Source organism: Harpia harpyja, chromosome 11 (genome assembly GCF_026419915.1).
Source record: "Harpia harpyja isolate bHarHar1 chromosome 11, bHarHar1 primary haplotype, whole genome shotgun sequence".
Taxonomy (NCBI): Eukaryota; Metazoa; Chordata; class Aves; order Accipitriformes; family Accipitridae; genus Harpia; species Harpia harpyja.
The window spans coordinates 25,062,452-25,083,355 of NC_068950.1; the positions used below are offsets into that span (position 1 = coordinate 25,062,452).

Here is a 20,904-nt window from a genome sequence, read left to right on the forward strand (position 1 = left end):
GCTGGGGTGGGCTGGGGAGGAATTCGCCTCCCATTCGTCCTAGCAGCCCTTTCCCCCACAGGTGATGGGGAAGTGGAGTGGAAGGAGCACCCCGACGGGCGCACTGTGTCTCCCCGTCTGTGTGTGTAGACGCGGCCGCCGTAGACGTCTGCGCCTTGTGTACTTACGCTGCTTTAATAATTACATATACGTCTCTATAACCTCATTATTCAGGAAAGACTAGAAAACGCGAGCAAATTGGAGCGTTGGCAGCAGGAGTGATTGCAGGTCTGGATGCACACTCCGTCTCTTCCCAACTCGCCGCCCCCTTCCTCCCCCCCCCCAATCATATTTATCTGAGATTATGTCAAATTTCAGTGATCGGAAATGTCTTGCCCAAAAGCCATTCCCGCTGGAAAAAGTCAAAAGGGTTCCTGGCATTAAAACGACCTTGCGTCATTCCTGATGAAATTAGCAGTGCTGCATGTTTAGAGCTTTTCTATGGATGCACTTTGGTCACAGTAAGAAGTAAGAGATTTGGGGTTTAACCCCCCATCTGTGCAGGAGCTGTCTGCTTTCATTAGCTGCGAAACCCGAGACTGGCACTCGAAAGTGCCTTAGACCTGCAGTCCATTTTTTACTTGTCTTTAAGTGCAAGCGATGGGAATTGCTAACCTCGGCTGAGAAAATTTCATTTCCCCCATCCTGCTAAACGGTTCTGGTCGACATATGTTTGTTATCAGAGAGAGGTGCTATGAACACAGAGCCATTTTCTTAGCAGCTCTTTGACTCTGTGTTACCATAGTCCCACACGGCATTGGTCCTTTCCCGTTGGGAAGTCATGAATAAGAGACTATGAAGCTTGCACGTCAGATCTTCCTCAATTAATCCACCATTAGCATGTTTGGGATCCTCTACTGGATGGTTAACAGCAGCTTTGGTAACTGTATGCTGTCCATACCCAATTATGCTCTGCTAAAAATGAACTCTGCAGAACAACCTTCCTGAGCTGTCAGTGTCTCCCGTTTTCCTATTTTAACGCTTGTGTGTAGTGGCAGGCGACAGATGGTGTAGATCAGATCGATTTGATTGCATTAGGCGATTTTTTTTTCCTCCTCTCCCCCCCGACTCCTCTTCTGGAAGCCCACATTCATCTGAGAGGCGATCGCCGGGGACATGGGAAGCAAGAGCAGCCGCCGATGTGTGAAAGCAACGAGACATGGCCAGCCAGGGGCGCCGGGGTCCCTTCCCGGGGTTTGTTAACATGGTAATCCGGCACCAGGAGAGAAAGCTGCTTTCTGCTGCCCAGAGCCCATTCCCCATCACACATCAGATGACTCCCTGGTTTTACACACAGTTGGAGTTCTGCTCGAAACCTGGATTTAAAGGGTAAGCGCTTCAATAGAGGTGGATTTCTGGCGGTTACTCGGGTAGGTGGCGAAAGGAGCGAGCTCCCAGTGATTTTAAAAAGAGGCTGCCTTTGAGCGGGAATGAATATTTTCTTCCTTCCTCCTTTCTTTCTTTTCCCTGTCTCCCCCCCCCGCCCCCTCCCCCTTTCACCAGCGAGCCCCCTAATTCAGAACAATTTCTCGCACGGAAAGACATCGCGCCTCTCTATTGACGGATGGGATCGATATTCCCCCCTCTGAAATTTGCTTTTCGTGGCAAACCCGAGCTCTGCTCAGAGCTCCGCTACTGATAGCTTAATTGTTTAATTCCCTCCATCCGTTCCCCTCCCTTCTGCCCCCCCCCCCGCCCCCCTCCCCGGGCACGGCAGAGGCAGTGGAGGTGCCCCTCGGGGCCCTTCCCCGGCCTCGCCAGGCTGGGGCTCCGGCACCCAGGCTCCTTCGGTGGGGGAGCGGGGCGGCAGCGCCGATAAACATGGCTTTCCGGAGCCGGTGAACAAAGGTATTTAATGCCGAGGCGGGCGCGCCGCCACCGGCACCTTCCGCATGCGGCGAAGGTGCGAGGCGGGCAGCGCACGGGGGGTTGCGCTCCCCCGGTCGGCGTGCCCGGGGGCGGCGGGGGGGGTGGGGGTGGTTATGTGTGCGCCCGGGCGCGCCGGTGCCGGGGTGGGCAGGGGCGCGGGGGTGGGCAGGGGCCCGCCGGCGGGAGGGGGCGCGGGTGACCGGGCAGCCGGCGGCCGCGGGGAGCGGCGCGGCGGCGGGCGGTGCTCGGCGCTGTCCGGCGCCGCGGGTGCTGCAGGGCCCGCCGGGCGGTGGGTGCGGCGGGCCGGGCCGGGCCGGTGCGGGGCGGTGCAGGGCGACCGCGGCGGCGGGGCTGGGCAGGGGAAGTTTCGGAAGGCGCCGTATTCGCGGGGGGGGGGGGGGGGGGATGAGGCGGGATGCTTGTCAGGGAGGGGAAGGGCAGTGTCAGATGGACATAGCGAGAATAAGGCTGGCGCGGCGCGGGTCGTCTTCTCCCCGAGAATCGCATTCTTTAATATTAAAAAAAAAACCACCAAAAAACCCACCCCAAAGTTTGGATTTCTGCCTAATTCTCGACGCATTTGTGGAGCGCCTCCAGATTTCGGAGAATATCGGTCTAGGTGTATCACTGTAGAGTGTTTTCGCCACGACTCGGTGCATTTTACTTTTTCAAATGGCTTTTGTTCAAGTTGAAGGAAACCCACTGCATCAGTTATTTGAGTTCCAACGCCAGCTAACGGGGTTACAGCCTTCAATTTCACAGCGGGGAAAAATTACGGTGTTTGTTATTTACTTTCTATCTGCCATTTAAAATGCAACTCGAAAGCTTGCCGTGTTAGAGGAATATAGGAAATTACACCTAAAATGAGATTAAGATAGAGTGAGTTGGATTTTTTTTTTTTTTTCATTTAAGGTAATATGGCTATCAAAGTGTTTCTTTTTTATTTGTTTTTCTCTTTCGAATTCAGACAATAATCTGTGTTGCGAAACAAATGTTGTCTTCTCGTACGTTTTCGTAGGAAGCATGGTGGTAATATGTCAAGGAAGGCAAGGGCTCATGTTCAGGAAGGAATCTGTAGAAAAAAGCGAGCATCTTGTATTAATTTCAATTGGAATCTAATCAACAAGCTGGTCAGTTACCGAGCGCAGTGGATAATGAGAGCTGTGCATGCTGCATAATTACTCATGGCTGAAGAAGTGCGGAGTACCCCTGCTACGTGCGGGCTTTGCCCGTGTATTGCTAGTTTCTTTCCCCCCCTCCCCGTCACTCACACAGAAACTGTCCGTAGCGTCAGGAGCCGGGCTGAAATAACCCGGAGAAGTTCCTAATCGCCAGGCGAAGTGTGCTGTGCCATGACGTTGCAGAGATCCTTTCTATTTAGTTGGCGAACAATAAACGTTTATTATCACCGCGGCAGATCATCAGACAAAGCTTCCCCCTCCCGCCTCCCCCAAGTACGAGCGCTGCTGATAAGGGAACTGCTCCGGGTGACAGGCAGAGCCGCAGGCGCCATTTGGAAATAACTTCTTTTCTTTTTTTTCTTTCTTTTTTTTTTTTTCTTCCTCCCCCCGGTTCGCCTTTTGCAAACATTTGCAGGGAGGCGGCAGGTGTCAGTGCGGAGGTGCGCGGCCGCGGCCGCTGCCCCCGCCCGCCGCCGCCGCGGCGGAGCCGCCTGCCCGGCTCGGCGCCCCGCAGCCAGTGAGCTCTGCCGTTCGGGCACACGCGGGGAGCGAAGCGCGCCGAATTCGTACTTTGAAGCCTTTTTCGCCTTAGGTTTTCGTGGCACTAGGGAGGCCTGGCAGAGGAGTGCCTCTGCTGAGCTCGGAGCCTTTGCTATTTCTTTCTTTGATTTTCCTTCTCTTCATCGCTCTCCTTTTCGCCCTCCCTCCTCTTGGTAGCACATCGAGTCAGTGTGAGTCAGGACTTGTAAAACGCATTTCCCAAGCCCAGATGAAAGTCTCTCAGGCGTGGCTGCTGCTTTATCGGAGCTCTCCCAAGCCCACCTATGCAAACAGATTTGTAATATTTGTGTGCTTAACCGTGCATCTCTTTTACAGGAATCTGTTGCCGCGTGTGACATCCCTTGCGAGCTCCCAGAGAGAATTGATGGAGCGTACAGCTAGGGAATAGGATGCCAGAGAAGCACAGAGGAAGAAAGCAGGCAATCGCCAGGTAAACTCAACCTTACTTTGATTTATTTCTGTTCACCTCGCCTGCAAGACCTTGCCCGCTCCAGTAAGGCAGCAGGAGAGCGGAGGGACTGTACGCGTGTGTATTAAACGCCCGCTCCTCTCGTTTGCCTCCGCAGGATGGGAAGGTTCAGCGTCCATTGGATATGGGACGAGATCACTCGGCACCCCTTGTGGATTCTCCTTCTTCTAGAGGGGAATTATAGTTATGGATTTATTGTCCCGGTGCAGCACTTCCAGCAGCAGCAGCCGCAGCAACAGCAGCAGCTTTCTGACTCTCTTCGGTGACGGGTATTCTTGGGTGGATAATACGGATTACGTTGTTATTGCTTAAGAATACGCGTAGTCGAGGAGAGTACCGGCGGCGGGCAGGCAGGCAGGCAGGCAGCGCGACCGCCCCCAGCCCACCAGCTGGCTCCTAACCTCCTCTAGTTGCCAAGGTAGCACCTTTTCCATCTTTTCCTACGCTTTGCAATGTTTCACTCTGTCTGTGTCTCTGCCCGGGCGGGGGGAGTTCGGACGCCCTGTCCCCTGCGGAGGGGGGTGCCCGCCTGTGTGCGTGTGCGTGTGCCTGGGAGCAAGCCCGGGGCCGGGGCGGGCCGGGGAAGTCTTTGCCGAGCCTCGCGGGAGCACGCCGCGGGCGGCCCTGGCCCGCCGGGGGCAGCGGGCAGGGGGAGACCGGGGGAGCCGGGGCCGCTGCGGGGGGCGCCTCCGCGGGGCAGCGCTCGGCGGGCTGCGCCGGCGCCGGGGGGAAGGTGCTCGCCCCGTGCGGGAAGCCCCGGTGCCCCGGCGCAGGCCCAGCAGCCCCCAGCCCGCGCCGCGCCCGGCGCCCGCAGCCCCTCGGCCCTCCCCGGCGGGGAGCGCGGGCCGGGGGCGGGGGGGACCGGGGCGGCCGGCCCCGCCCGCCGGGGGGTCCCCACCCCCGGGACACGGGTCGCCCGCGGGGCCGGGGCGGCCCCGGCTCCGCCCGCCCCTGCCGGCGGAGCCCGGAATGCCGCCCCCTCCGCGGCCGCCGAGTGCTGCGGGGCTGGGAGGCTGCCGGCGGGCGGGGGGGTGCCGAGCACCCGTGCTAGCGGGGCAAGGGGCACCCCGCACGGCCGTGGCCGCGGCCTACCCCGCCGGGGAAGCCCCCGTTCCCTGGGTGCCGAGGGGTCCGGCCACCCGGCCGCTGCCGGGGAGCGGGTTGCGGCCGATTGCTTCGAGGGGGTGATGTCCCCCTAGCCCCCTTATCCTCAGCCCGCCGTAGCAAGCTGGTGAGGGCAGGATTAGGAACCCCCCTTCACACCAGCCCCAGCTCGGCAGGTCGGGAAGCACCCAGCCGAACACAGGTCTCGTCAGCCTCTGCGGCCCCAGGTTGAGATACATGTTCGGGGCCAGGGCCGAGGGGTCGTTTCCCCCCTTGGAGCTCAGGCGGTGGCTTCTTTGCCCCCCCCCCCCCCCCCAAAGAGCTCAGGACTCCCCGAATGCTACTTGCAGCTGGGCGGGCAGGAGACACAACCAAGAGAGCGTTGATTCCTGTTACTGGCCAAGCCATGCCCCATCTAACACAGAAAAAGAGGTGCATCCGTCCCTCTCTCCCATCTCAGCAGCAGGGCACGGGCTTTGGTTAAAAGCCTGGTCAGCCTTTCAGCTGCTGTGCTTAGGAATATCCAGGCATAGCATTCCTACTTGCAGTCTTTTTTCCCCTGCTGTTCTGCCCCCAGGACTGGCAAAGACAAGGAGCTGAGTGTGATCATCCCTATGTTTCCCTATTCGAGAGCTCGCGACATGCCTAGATGATCCCAGGTCTTGTTGCCATGTAGTCGCCAGTGTGAGATTTCAGCCTTAAGTGAAATAGATCAGAAGCCATTTTAAAGCAAGACCAAGAGGACTGTGGTGAGATAGCCTTTTTGAATGGATCTTTCCCCAAGCTCAGCTATGACGAGGCTAAGAACGATTTTTAACATGGATGAGTCAGACATGGGGTGATGGTTAAGTTGTGAGTGCGATGTGGGATGATGGAGAATGTCTTTCTCTCCATCTCTTCCTTAGTGATTGAAAGGCCATCTATGTTCTGCTTAATTATTTCCAAGAACTGCCGAAGGAATCTTACTCTGTTGCTTTCAGTAGCGAATGGAGCACTCGTTGTTACGCAGACGTGTGGATCTGTTATTCTTTAGACACATCTTTGATGCTAGCACTCTGATCCTTCTGTTTCTCTAATACCACTTGAAAGCAGATTTTTTTTTCTTGTAGTTTAGTATGTTCAACAGCCTCAGAAATAATGTTAAATTATGCTTTAAAAAGACACGATGAGCTGCTAAGTCATAGTCAGTTCAGCACCGTAACACAGCCACATTCACAAGTGCTGCAGGAACAGCGATGGAAATACTATTTTAAACATCCAGGTTTGTATTACAAACCTTGCTCTGATCTGAGCTTTTAGTTGACATTTTCCCTTGGGTCATGACTTAGAGTATTATCAGGAGTTCCCATTTCATCACATAAAGGATGTGGTTTTGTTTGCTCTTTGCTTGGTTGAGTATCTTGTGCAGTATGGATTGGACTGGTACCCATAAATACAAGCTTAGCAAAATGTTCCTTTATACCTGGGTTCTTCTAGTTGCTTTCTATTTAGCATGATGAGCTGGTTTTGCTGAATAATGCCTTAATGACAGGGCTGATGCATTTTTAATGCATGTACTCTTTGTCATTGTCAAAATTAACATTTTGATGATTGTAGATTTCTTTTCTCTAAAATCTTTTGGGAATTGCTATGATATGTGAGTTAAAAGAGTGAAACTGTAAGCTCCGATCGGAGAAATACTGGATGTGCTCACCAAAATAATTATAAAGTGTTGTGTAAAAGCTCAATAACATAAGGGCTCTTAGAATGATGTTTCCCAATAGCATGATCTCAGAGTGGCTCTCCCCGTTCATTAGCAGTTCCTGGGGTCTGTCACGTATGTATATTGACGGACAGAAGCAGTTGTTTCTGAACAACAGATGTCTAAGAAGAGACTATTTATACTGCGGGCCTGATCCTGGGAATGCACGTAGCTTCCACGGGACTGCTCAGGGGAGCAAGGTTGCTCATGTTAAATCCAAAATATTTGGGGCCAAATCCTACCATTCAATGCAATAGCAAAGCCCCAATTGATTTCACTGCAGGAAAGATTAGACCCCTAGTGAAAGGGATTTTTACAACACTACACTTCTTATTTTTTTTGCTTTAGAAATTGCGAATCCTGTGTACTAAAAAATGAGGCTAAAAACCCCCTGCCTCTAATAGTCTAATGTTATTTTATTAACAGCAGAAATTATACTAAAAGGCTGTAGTGCAACATAATAAGAAATTACTTTATAAATAAGGGGTTTTAATTGTATCAGTATGAGTATTTTCTAAGACAATGTTTTAGAATGAGGTTTGTGGCAGCACCAACCGTGTGTTAACAGCTGTTTTGGCGAGTGCATATTTAATTAATTTAGAATACTAATTTCTGTTCTAAAATTGTTTTTGTAATCTGCATCCTGGTAGAAAATTAAATAAAGAATTAGCCCAAAAATAATTACTTGAACTTAGCCTTTTTTTAAAGGCCATAATCCTATGAAGATTTATATCTCTGGATAATTTTATCCGCTGGTGTAGCCTCGAAGGCCGCTCCCATAGGTAAGTCTTTGTTGCGCCAGGGCCCCCGTAGCAGCGTAGCCAATGGATGGAGGAGCGGACACTGGGGTGGCAGCCGCCCTGGTGCAGAGCAGGGTGCTGCAGGGCCCCCCCACGCAGCCACCCGTGATGCCGGTTGCTCCCCGCCCCAGCTCCGCGCCAGGGAGACGGTGACTGCTCCAGCTTTCCCGGAGCGGGGGACTGCCGAAAGGGCTGTGCCCCCGGGCGCCGCGGGCACGTCGTGCCCCACGGCAGGAGTGGGCAAAGGAAGAGTAGCTTTGGGCCCTGTTGCCCTGCACAGGCAGGGGAACAGCCCTGCCTGGGTCTGCCTATAACAGGAAGCATCGGTCTGCTTAGCAATACCCTAAATTAAGTGACGAAGGCTGCCATTTGATTTTGGGTGCTCTTTCCACAAGTATTTAAGCCTACAGCCCTTACATGTATACATATTTCTGAATGGAATGAATACATATATATACACACACATGTCTCTGAAGGGAGGCTACAGGGTAATACGAAAAGCCCCCCTCTCCCAGACCTGACAGAGGCACAACTCCCACTCACCTCAGCAAGGGCCGTACCGTTGCAGTGCGTATTTATGACCGGTGTTGTGATTCCTCTTGCTGCCTGCAAATTTGCCTAAAATAAATGCACACACTGTTGCATGTAGATCGGTACGGTTACGCAGATGCCTTTCCTTGGGATCAATTCTGCTTGCTTTCCACTTTTAAGACTATACCTGATTTTGAGGGCAGTGTAAGATTTCTTCCCATAACAGGTTATTGCCTTTCGTGTCAGTTTAGGTGGCTTCTAGTGTTCATAGGGTTTTCTTAAGGAAACTGAAAACAATAATACCTATACATCCACACAGCTATACACATACTTTGCAGTTGTAAGAGTAAGCTAACTAGGCTTTTTCTCTGGGTTTTTACATCACACTAGAAGTAACATATACACTGGATTTTTATGCTTTTATTTTTTTTTTAATAAATAGTGTGTTTACACACACGAAAGGCTTTTTCTTCTCTTCGTTTTAAAAGATTACTATTTTTCTGAAAAGCACCCCCCCCATGCTGTTATGCCCCTGGCTGTTATGACACCTCACCATTTGGTGCTGTAAAGGTAAATTGTAACACTCATTATTAATAATCATAAATTTTTACCAGATTCAGCATCTGCCTCCTGGAAGCTTCAATGGTGGAAACATTTCCTGGGCTAATGCCTGTGATGCTTGCATGCTTTTTATTGCTATCATTTAGTAACCAAATTGCTCAAAAATCAAAAGACTTGATTATCACATACCTGCAATGCATAGAGCTATTTATAAATGTTGGCTCGGTAATAACAATGACTCAAAAGAAATTTAAATGGCAGGCCAAAAATAAGAAGTCTAAAAGTGAAACCCAAGCCAGAATTCATAGAGGTGATGGAAGGAGTCTGACATCAAAAGACAGAGAGGATCCTAAGGAAGGTAAAGAGAAGAGGCCTGGAGGTGATGGTAGAGGGTAGATGTGCCGTGGCTTTGCAGACCCGAGGGCAGCCGAGAGGAGAGGCGCGAGGGATGGCAGGCAAGGAGGTATCGCAGCGTGGCGCTGAGAGAATGCACCAGAAGTGTGGAAACCAGAGTTGGAACATCACACACGTTTGATGGTTTGCTTTCTGGCAAAAACCAGCATCTGGTTAAATGCAGCCAACAGAAAATTAGGTGAAATGTTCCAGAAACTAGAGGGGTTCACTGATGGGAAAAAGAAGAGCTCTGAATATATAGCTGAAGGGAGTTTTATATAAATATATATATATATACACGAATATACATACCTAGCCAAAATTACATAATAGTGCCCGTATAGATAAATGAAATGAGTATCCTGCTTTTGAAATTGTTCTCCTACAGAAATCGGTGGGAATTTTCCATTGATTTCAATGGGGCCAGAATTTCTCCTGTCTGCACGAAAGCGATGTAGCCTGGTGTGTGCAAATAGACCTAGGAGCTATGTAAGGAGAAAATGCAGCGTGGCTATCGAGAAACGTTTCCTTTCAGTGAACCCAATACCTCTCTAGCCAGCGGGGATGATCTAAAGTAACGGAGCAATCTCCATGCAGGAAAGCCCTTGCCTGGGAGATATAAAATTAGCTTGGCCAAGACACTGCAGGCAGCAGTCACCCTAGGAGGGCGGGTGAGCCACCTGGGGAGGCCTTCTTGCCTCTGACTTCTGCGATACACCTCCAGGAGCTGAACCAGCTCTGATAATTCCCCAGTATTTATACTACTAGAAAGAAAGAGGTAGGCCCATAAAAGGCTACTTAAACTTTCCAAGCTACTCTATCAGAGTATTTCAGATTAAGTCAAACTTAATCTTTTATCTGTTTCAAGGTCAGTTGTCACCATGGTACTGTTCCGTATCAGTTCATCTGAGTTGTATGTAATGTACACCCCTTTCACATTATTACATTAAGTATGAAATGTTGGAAAAATACAGCTGCCTTTAATATTAAGAATTCTGATTCATAATGTTGTTTGGAATATTAGCAGTTCTCTCTCTAAGTCAGGACAATATCACAAAGTTTATTAACGTTCATAGGTCAAGCCTATCTTTTAAATCACTGAAAATCAATGACAAAGTGGTCACCATGGGATTGGTCTTCTCTAATTGGAGAAAAGGGGACGTCCTGAACCAGCGCTGTACAGCCTGTTACCAAAAAAAAGAACCATCTCACTGCATCTTACAGAGGCATTTACATAGATAATGTAGATTTTGTATGACTTCTTTTAGATTATCTGATAGTCATAGCTTTGCAAGTATTCACATTCTCCTAACAAGAAGTTGATAGAAAATTCAAATAAAGAGGTATCCTGTAATTACTGCATTATAAAGAATTTTTTTTTTTTTTTAAGTTAGGTGGGAAATAATAAGAGCAGGGAGGCTTGATGCATTAATGCTTCACACCATCTGGAAACTCATCCTTTAGCAACCATTCTTTGGGAGGTAACTTACCTGGTTACTCCAAGAAAATGGAGAGTAGTATTACCTCTTCATCAAATTGCCAAAAACATCCTTCTGAAATCCAAAATTATACAGTTCAATGCCTGCTGTTTTACTGGAGCAACAGTTATTACAGTCTTGATGCTCTGGTTGTTAAAAATGATCACTACAGGGAAAAATTGTTTCTTGTTCCCCTACTTTTGTTCCTCTGCTGCCTGTCTGTCCCCTTTCCTGTTTATGATACATGCAAAAGGTTTGAGGGTACAGAAGGGTTTTTCTTTCTCAACATGTTTTATTTTAGAAATGTCAGGATCATTTAATTTCCTATTTTTTTTCCTGAATGTCTTGAACTATAGAGAAGAGCAGTGGAAACTTTTTCAGACCTCCGTTTAAGAGGTGGTGATTTTTCCGTTTTTTAAGAAAGAGGCCTTCTTCCCTGCATGTTTGCCAGGGGTCTGAGTTATGCAGAGGACAATAACATAATTACTTGCAAGGTTTCAGTACAATCCTTTTCTTTTTGACTGTGCATGTAGTATTGTCCTTTGTTGTGTTATGACATGATGTGGCTGTTGTACATGTGGTGACATAAACCCATTTGCCTTCAGCCATTCCTAGAACCCCTTGGTGAAAACAGGATCTGCAAGTCCTGCTCTAGGAAGCAAGAAACAAAACCACTCCCTTGCTCTCCTTGTTTAGGTGCTCGTCGTTTCTGTGTATGTAAATTCTTACCAGCGAAGAATGCAGGACCAGTCCAGACCCTCGGTTAGAGATGAAAATAGAGATGTTTAATTTTCATTTGCTGGAGCTGCAGTGAGTCAGTGCTGCTCGTTCTGCTCCAGCCTCCCTGGTACAGAGGGAGGAAAAACTCCAACAAGGGAAAGGAGGCTGTATGCGCATGATGCGAAATCCAAGAAAAGCAAACCAAATAAGATAAATCCTCCCCCCAATACTTAGCTGGAGTTTTTATGTTTTCATTTTTACCAAATGCCACAATAAAGTATTCCACATTTCCTGGATGCAAAACTTAAATATGTGCCCCATAGAGAGGCTCAGAATAATAGCTCTGCTTTCTCTAATAAAATCTCTCTTCTGAGATTAACTCTGGAGCTGGCAGTAAGGTCAGTATTTCATTTCATAGAAGTCAGCTCACGCTGACAAGGGTTTGGCCTTCTTAGTGATGGGCTGTTTGCTGCTCAGAAGTGTGAGGAATGGCTTTCTGAAATATCGATAGCTTGCCTTCGCTAGAATTCATGGTCAAATTTAGCTGGCCAGTATCAATGCGCTACAGCACCCAGACTGAAGGGCTGAGAGGCTTGGGCCTTGGGCCAGCCACTAAGGTTTGCTTTTCAAATCAGAGGCTAACTCTTCCATTAGTGTACATCAGTGATTTATAATAACGTCAAATGAGATTTGTGTCAGAGTAGCCCAGACTACAGCCTGGTCTTGGGATTTGAAAAGGCATAGAAGAATTAGGCTGAGACCATTAGTATTCTGTTTTCGTTTGGGTTTGGTGTGCGTGTGTGTAAATGTGCCTATACTCACATGTGCACGCATGCAGAGCTGCATTTCCTTCCCAGGGCCGTTTCCCATGGCTGTGTGGCTGCCGTTTAACAAGGACCGAAGAGCACAAAATCTCCATCCTGGTGTGGTTTGATTGACATGTGCAGAGATCTCACATAAAGGCTCTGGGATCCCGCTTTTCATCCATAAAAGGAAGGCAGGCAAGCTTCATCCCCGGCTAAACCCTTTGCACAACATACATCAATAATGAGGCAGCATCTATTTATATATTGCTCACTGGAAATGACTGAATTCAGACAGAAGTTGGTGAGGCAGCCTGAGCTCCATCAGCCTCCATGGAGTCTATTGTTAGTACCCAGGATGACTCCTCAGGCAAACGGGGAAGAGAGGCACGATTTGGAGCCTACCACGCCACGGGGAGGAATATCAGCTTCGGCACTTGGCAGGTGATGTCTCCTCTCAGAGAATGCCTTCGATGGCTCTGCCAGGACCTGCCAGTCATGGAGGAGGAATGCAGGAGAAACGGTCGCAAGAGCAGGGGGGGCAAGAGCACAGCCCCATTGCTCCTCCCCGGGAAGCGGCACGCTGACCTGGGCTTACCCGCAGGGTGCCTTTCTTCATGAGAAAAGGAGATGTCCAAGAAGGAATGGGAGGGAAGCAGTACTAGCTTGATACACGCCGATACCTTCTTGCCGTGTCATTGCAGAAGGTTTTCAACAATATTTCTTCTTTACCTAGAAAAAAAGATGCAGTAAAAAAGCCCCATCTGGCATTACGATGTTGGTTAGGTAGGTCTGGGTGGCTGATAGTCCAGTGACGAGGCTGAGGTACAATGCTGCACATGCCTGTGACAATGAAAACTTGCTTGTCTGTGAGATGTTTAGTGTAAATAAGGCACTCAAGACCCCTTATCAAAGCACAATCCAGACAGTGCTTTTGCTCTGTGTCCTTTTTTACTCTTCCTTTCCTCTGTGGCTCTTGTGTACTTTGCCCATATGCTCTAAAGCTATTTTGTTTTCAGTTTTATGTGTGTTTTATGTAAATTAGAAGAATCAGGCTCCTCTGCTTGCTAAATTATAAATTGAGTGGAAACTGGTCGACTCGCTTTAGACTATGTCTACAAGTTATACAAAATATAAGTAATCAAGCTGAGCAGACTGGGCTGGGGAGGGAAAATACGTCAATAGCGTGGGCCACATGAGCTGCGTCCACACGTCCCCTTATACTGCCACTTGCCTTTGCAGCCTTGAATGTCTCTTTCCTCTAAAGTGCCAATCTAACTCCTTTTAGACCATTCTCAGAGATGCAGGTTTATTGCCTCCTTTGGTAGTTTGCTCAGCATATTCATTACGCCTTGTATAAATAAACTACTCTTAAAGGCTTGTTTCCACTCTCTCGCTTTAGGACAAGAGTAGGTCCAGGCTGCCTCCTCTGGGAGCACTGATTCATTTTGTCTCCCTTCTTCCCCTTGTAAGTCAAAATGCCTCTTGAGTTTAGTATCTGTCTCTTTGGCTTACTCCCTGCTTTGGCTCAACTGCCCCTATGCCACACTAATTTTTGTACACTTTAGTTTTGCCCTGGGTTATCTTTTCCTTAGTAGCCCACTGCAATCCCACAGAGCAGGGCCGTGGTGTAAGAGCGGGAGCCTGGCAGTGGCTGGCAGCCTGAGAAATTGGTGCCAGGAGAGCAAGGGAATCGGCTGGTGTCTTGGGACTCTCTGAAATGGTGGAGAATCAGTTACAGGGGAGAAAAGACAGCCTTGCTGTGGCCTGTTACTGCACAGTTAGACCAAGTTTTAAGAAAAAAGGGGACTAAAAATCAGACCCCTAAATCTATCTTTACACACTTAAAAGCAGGCTGAATTTTGGGAGCCAGGTAGGACCAGCGTTATCATAAGCAGATACGGGCATGGCCCTGCTCTACAGTCTGACTTCAGGGTTCCTCTTAAAAATGGCAATTTTCAGACGATTGTGACCAAACAAACTGCCCCTAAAAGAGGAGACTGACTGCAGCCTCAGCACAGGCAGGGATGTCTGGCAGGCAGTGGCCATGCCGGCACCCGCACTCTGCCAGCGTGTCTGGCAGCACTAACCGAGGGCAGCCTTGTGCCACCGCCGGCAGCCCGTCCGCCCCACAAGCACCGAGCCACATCGGGGCCAGAGCTCGGGATAGCTCTGGTCTCTGTCCTTCACTTCCACGCCAGCCGGAGAACAGAAAAAAACGTCTTCAGAGAGGCCGCGTAGTGCAGTTCTCGTGAAATCTTGACCAACTTTTTAAGGCCGGCATCACAGAGACTGTGAATGCTATTGCCGTGGAAAATTCAGGTTAGAAACAAATCGCTGCAGAGGGGGTAATTGTGGGTGGTGGGTGGGCTCTGCAGGCACGGCCCCAGGGGCACAGGCCTTTGGTGGGTAGCATGTTCCCATGTAATGCACAGGCCTCTGCGCCTGCTGGGTCCCGGGGTGCCCGTGCGGGTCCTGAAGCCCTCCCAGCCCAGCCTGGCTGCTGAGATGTGCTGCTCTTCGGGCACGGTACGCTCTGCTGATTCCAGTGGGGCTGAAGCGTGTGCTTTGTTAAAGGGGATCCCAACTGAGCTGGTGTTGCCTGAGTAGACAGATGGCCTTCAGGAGTCTCGGGCTAGGACCTGTAGGGCATAAATGGGAACCTCTCTGCTCAGGCTCTGCCCTGCAGTTACTCGAGTTTGGGCTTTCTTTCACTGAGTTCATAAAATAGAGGCTTTTTTTTTAATTCATTAAGTACTTTGATTCAGTGATATACCGTGAGAACGTGGTTTATTCTGTCCAGTCAAACATTTACTGAGAAGTGATAAGAAACATCCAGCTGCTTATTTTATTTCAAAGGGAAGGCATAACCTTTCATTTCCTGGTGTGATTTTTATTAAACCTCTGCCTATTTTATTTGTCAGACCACATATAAATTTACTACCACTTGTGTTTCCAAATAAAAGACATATAGGTTGGTAAGCGGTCTGTAAGTCAAGCTGCTATTCCTTGAAACTCATAAAAGGATCATTTTAATGCATGGAATTGCTAATTAAAGCTGCTTCTCAATACACAAAAATTAAGTTAACAGTAATTAATGTAGCCAGCCTGGAACCTTAGGAAGCTACTGCCAGCAAGTGTCTTTTGGTGCACTCAAGAGGATGCAGTTTGATTGTTGGCACCAACAGACAGGTTGGGAATTGTAAACATGGTAATTAGCAGTAAGTTTCTGGATCTCAACTTGCCAGACTGGCAGTCTGATTCTTGGAGTAGTTGTCGCATGGGAGGAGGGAAAAACAAAGTAAGGGAATTAGAGCAACCTTGCATTGCTCCGCCAACATATGCCACTGGACCAATGTTTTTCTTGGCAAAGATCTCTGACAAGGAGTTTAAAAGCAGCATTGCAGCCCTACTGCAAACTGTCAACCTCACTGCAGGCATCAACCAAGCAACTGTCTCTGGCTCTTCTGCTCAAACTATGAGTGTTGCTCCATGGAAAGGAATTGTAGAGTCTGAGATTCCCCTGCTCCACCTCTATGGTGGAGCACAGTGTTGCTAAGGTTATCAACAATAATGGGATTAAAAAGAGTTAAAATCCAGCTTTTGCAGTAATCCCAGAGTATTCTATTGTTGAGCTATCAAAGATTAAGGTTATAGTAACCTTATTAACCCTTGGTGTAGTGTAAATAAAAGTAAATGTCAACCTTAATTCCACCATGAAATTAAATCTTCACTTCTCTAAATGATGATTCAAAGACAGCTTACTCCAGCCAACATGGTTTACAAAAATACGGAACCCACGTGAATTTAAGAAATCCCATCTGAGAGAAAGAGAGGGAGAAAAGGGCGGTAAAACATGGTGTTTGTTTAGTTTAACGTGAAAAAAAATTAATATTCATCCAGCTTGTATGTCTGCAGGAACTATACCTAGAGCCAACAAAGTGTGCAAAGAATAAGGTAGGGACCAAATGCTCACGGTGTAAATCCCTGTGATGCAGTGAACACAGTTCCCCCAGACTGCAGCAGCTCAGGCTCAGGCTCTGGCCCTGGGCAGAACAGCCACTCCTGCGCCAGGCAGCAGCCACAGCACTGCTGGTGGTTGGTGTCCCTGTCCCCTGCTCACCGGGCACTGTGTGGCCTCGTTAGTGCTACCCCAGCACCAGGGGGCCCTGACATAAGAGCTTGAACTTAGCATTGCTCCACCAGCGCTTTCAGTGCCAGAGACGAGGTGATGAAAACCAAAAAATGTCAGAAATAAAATGGCTGCTGAACCTTCTGGAAACAGAGAGCCAGGTGCTGGTGTGCAGGGCACAGGTTTTCCTGGCTAAGCTGATTCCCAGGGGGTGGGAGCTGCCTCTTTCGGCAATGGACGGTTCCCTCCTCACCTGTGCTGGGCACAGCCCCTGCTTCCCCTGCCCACAGAGGCTGAATCTATAAGTAGGTCTGAAACTGCCTTCTTGGACTAGCTGTCCTACCTGAAGAGAAGGAAGGATGGGCAGACTGGGTTTTTCTTAGAAGTCTATGGGATATTGTCCAGGTAAATCTATATTTCCTTGTGGGGAACAGGAGGGGAATTAGGGTGGGCAGAAATAGGCTGAGCGCCCTTTGTTGTGCTTTTTTGACTGGGAGGAAAAAACTGTAGTGGTAAAATGGGGTGATTCAGAATGATTCTGTATATTAAATAACTCAAATGCTTACTCTGAGTCTCTAGCAGAGAGGTAATTAAGTATTAGGGAGCTGCCTGTAGCAGGAAGAGAGCTCTGGAGGGCAAGAGGCATTGCCAGAGAAAAGAGGTGGTTTCAGTGGGGCTCTTCCCAGGGACAGGGGCTTTGCCCCTTCAGCAAACCCCTGTCTGCCCCTTGGCATCTGCATGTCCTGGAAATTACTGGCTCTGTGGGTTGGTAGAGGCGGGGAGTGGGCACACTCTGCCTCTTCATATTGCTTACCCCAGTCCTCATGAACTCTGGTGAGTTGTGTTATGGAACTCAGACTCATAAAAGAGGTCAGTTTAGGATGTTTTTTTTCCCCTCCACTCACTGAATCATACTCTTCCCTGGTGTAAATTGTCACATCTCCAAGGCGTGCACCAGTTCAGATGTGCCTGCTGGGTCCTGGGCTGCCTCTGTACCCGCTGCTGCTGCAATTGCTACCACAAACACCAATTGGCTTGCTCTGGCTCTTCTCGTCTTTCCGCAGTGTAGGAATAGACAGTGGGCCCATGGGGTTGTTCAGAAATATTACTGGTTTCCAGTGCTGGCGTAATGCTCCCTTCTAGGTAGTATCCCTTTTCTGGATGATTTCCCGGTAAAATAGTAAATGGCAACTGCATAGCAGTAAGGGCGATGGCGTATTTGTTTGACTGATGTTTCAGAGCCTGCAGAGCAAATGCAATTAGGATCCACAGTGTGTTGCGGCTTCCTTTCTTCATTTCCCTACCCTGGAAGAGCTGCTGTTAGATTCAGTTTAAGCCTGGTCCCCGCTCCGTGTCAGCCTTAGAGTGGGGGAGAGGCTCTGGGAAGGGAGGGTGGCATGTCCCCGAGCCCCTGCGGGCACCCTCTGCATCAGAAGCAGCTGGCATCTCGTAGGGCTCAGGTGGGACAGGAGCTGCTGCCACCCTGCTGCTGGCACTGCAGCCCCGCGGCAGGACAGGAGTGATTTTGTTAGTAGGCGTGAGCTTCCCCCGGACTCAGCAGAGTTGGCACTGGCGTGGCCCTGCAGCTCTCAGACTTGCACTCCTCATCGGGGAGAAATCCCCATCGGTGCCTGTGGATACCTGCCAGGCAAAGCAACCCAGGGCTTGGGCTCCCCCAGTCTTCACTGGGGGCAACGGATGCTTTCTTTGGAGTTTTTGCAGGGTCAACTGTTGATGCATTGCGGACACTTTGATACACACTTGGCATCAGAAAGAGGTGGGGAAAAAAATGGTGGTAATCGTCCAGATTTGTCCGAAGGAGGTAATTGAGAACCAATTGCTACCAAAAGCTGAGGGTCACAGTTAATTGCGGTGGAGCGCTGAGGGTCACTCACCTGTAGGGAAAGACAGCTAAAGAACAGGCAGGGGTCAAAATTCCTTCTCTCCTGGTGGGGAAAGAGACTCTCAGCCATGTAACTTGGTTTGTAGGTTATTCTGTAGCTCATAGACCCCGACATGAAAATCCAGGCTCGCGGAGCAGCGCTGTAATTGCTGGAAGAAATGCAGTTGGCAAAGGCAGAGGCTGCCGTGGCTTGCCCTGGTGGCAGGGGGGTGGCCAGGCTGCAGCATCCCTCCTGCCCCGGGCAGGTCTGAGCTGGCCCCCGCAGGCAGCACACAGCAGGAGAGGCATGTGCAGCTGCCGAGTCCCCTCTCCACTGGGTCCTACTCGAGGGAGGGGGCACGTAAATCCTGGACGTGGCTGAAGAGAGTGTGGCATGGTGGAGGTTGCGATGTGCACAGAGCCGCCGCGCTACCGACCCGCTGCAACCGGGAGTTTTACTTTTCAGTTTGAGCATTGCTGCCATGCATCGTTTTATTTAACAAATTTAAACCCTGCAATGTTTGCTATTCCTGGTGCTTCTTAGATGTCTGGACTCAGGCAGACATCAATGCCCATGTAAATTAGCGAAACGTTCTGCAGCGGGTCCTCTGGACACAGAGGCAGGGGAAACCGGGATGCAGGGTGGCATGGACCTGCTGCCCGGGGATGGCAGGAGGGGGTCTGCCCTCGCTGGGCGGTGGCTCCCCAGGACAAAACCTCTTCGGTCTCTCAGAGAAGCTCTTTCCAAACCACTAAAGCTAGTGCAAGGGTTCAGGAGATGAAAATAACGATGAAAAACCTGATCTAATTTTTACTAAACGGCACTTTTTCTAGATATTTTGATTCAGAGCTCCTGCAGGGTAAAAGAAGAATTTCTTCAACTTCCTATATCTGGCAACAAATTCAGTACCACCCTCCTTCAGGGCAGGTCTTTCTTCCTGGCTCTTGCACCTCTGCTTTGTGCTCAGGTAACAAAGTACGGGAGCATGCTACAGCCTGCGCTGCTCTGTGTCTGCTCCCTGCACTAACGCTGCCAAGTGGGGCATAAGCCAGGTCAGCAGGAGAAATGGGAACCAAAGTTTCTTAAAGCAGCCTAAATGCAGGGCAACCCTGCTGAAGTTTGTGGTGTTACGTGAGTGTCGGCTGTAACAGCCCTGAGGGTTGAGCCAGCCCAATTAGAGCCTGGATTCCAGCGCTTCAAAAAGGACTTTAAAGTATACATGTGTAGCACAAGTATTAGAATATGAATAGCTCTGTCTAACCTGAGATATGGGAAGAATGATCGCCTGGCTCTCCTTGGAGCTTACCTTCTTTGATAGTTCAACATATCCTTACATAGAAATCCAAATCCTATGCTGATTTATTTGACTTACTGTTATTATTAAGGACAGCTTTTGGGAAGATCGGTAATAAAGCCATTTCTCCTCTTCTTTTATAATGAAAAACCCAAACGCTGTCCACGCTGCAAAGTCTGTCCCCGGATAGCAAGCCTAGTGCGGCAGTGTTAGTGACACGCAATCCCACTCCCCTCCGTGGGAGCCTTGCCTTCGTGAGGGCTGCGGGCTGTCCCCGCGGGGGTGGCAGCTCTGCTGCGTAGGGCACGTGAGCAATTGTTCTTGTTTTTAAAATGTCAGATCACAACTTGCTCATCCATTCAGTGTCAAGGTTGAAAAATGCTGTCGAAATGAAAATGCAGGAGCTGAGGAATCAGTGAATATGCTATCTGGGTGCTCCAAATTTAGACATTGTGATTGATAAAGGATATAAAATATGTGACTTTTTTTCAAGGGAAAAGACACTCTATTAATATTATGCAATTTGAACACGTTTGTTTTAAGAATAACAGCTCTGTTTTACAGCAAGTGTTCGTACCTGTGTGTGTAGGTGCACACGTACACATGTACTGCGGCAGTTCAGCGTTGCATGGAGTTAGCTGCTGAATTAAGCTGACAGTATGAAATGTATTACCAACTCCCCACAGGGTTGGGCATAGTGCCTGTACAAGAGAGTGCAAAAGTCCGAGTGGTACTGGGTGAGAATGTTTTCTAGCTAAATTTGCTGGTGTTCGATTTGTAACTTCATAGTCCCCTTCCTTTCCATTATTTCCTTTTATTTGTATAAGCTGAAGGAAAAAGGGGGGAAAATGGCTCTCCCATGGAAGGAAAATGTCTTGGCAGGGCAACAGCTCTGTGGATGCTGCCGAATGCTGCGGGATACAAGGAGCTGCTGAACACGAGGTGTACGTGGTGAACTGAAGGAGCTTACAGAGGGCCTGTGTGGCTTTTTTTCGTGATAACCCCAGGGCCAGGACATCTGGGAGCTCAGGGAGCTTCGGTGGTCGGGGTGGTGGATTATTGCGACGAACAGATACGACCTAATCCCCCAGAAAAATAACATATAACCACATGCTCAAAGGCTCGAGCCGTGCCGAAGCCATGGCCGCCTGGGTTTCTCCCATCCTGCCGCTCCCCACCTCGGGGTGCGGCGCTGAGGGCCGGTGCCGCTTCGCCTTGGCGTGGCAATCTGCGCGGGGGCACGACCGGCACGGCGCGGTGCGTGGGGACCCTCCTGCTCCTTGCTGGGCTGGGAGATTTCTGCCCGGGCCCTGCCTGGGTGGGCAGGGATGCCGCCCGCAAGGCA

General features: G+C 49.5%; 1 long non-coding RNA gene across 3 annotated transcripts in view; it reads left to right on the forward strand.

The window, feature by feature from the left end:
• The first annotated feature begins 385 nt into the window (after nucleotides 1-385).
• LOC128148191 (uncharacterized) overlaps nucleotides 386-20,904 on the forward strand; it is a 47,443-nt gene continuing 26,924 nt past the window's right edge. For 2 of the 3 annotated variants that reach the window (XR_008237207.1, XR_008237208.1), the window contains exons 1-3: nucleotides 386-1,368; nucleotides 3,966-4,080; nucleotides 4,217-4,537. This is a non-coding gene — a long non-coding RNA (uncharacterized LOC128148191). Of the gene's footprint in view, nucleotides 1,369-3,965; nucleotides 4,081-4,216; nucleotides 7,646-20,904 lie in introns of those variants that run through there. The other variant, XR_008237206.1, reaches the window with a different exon arrangement.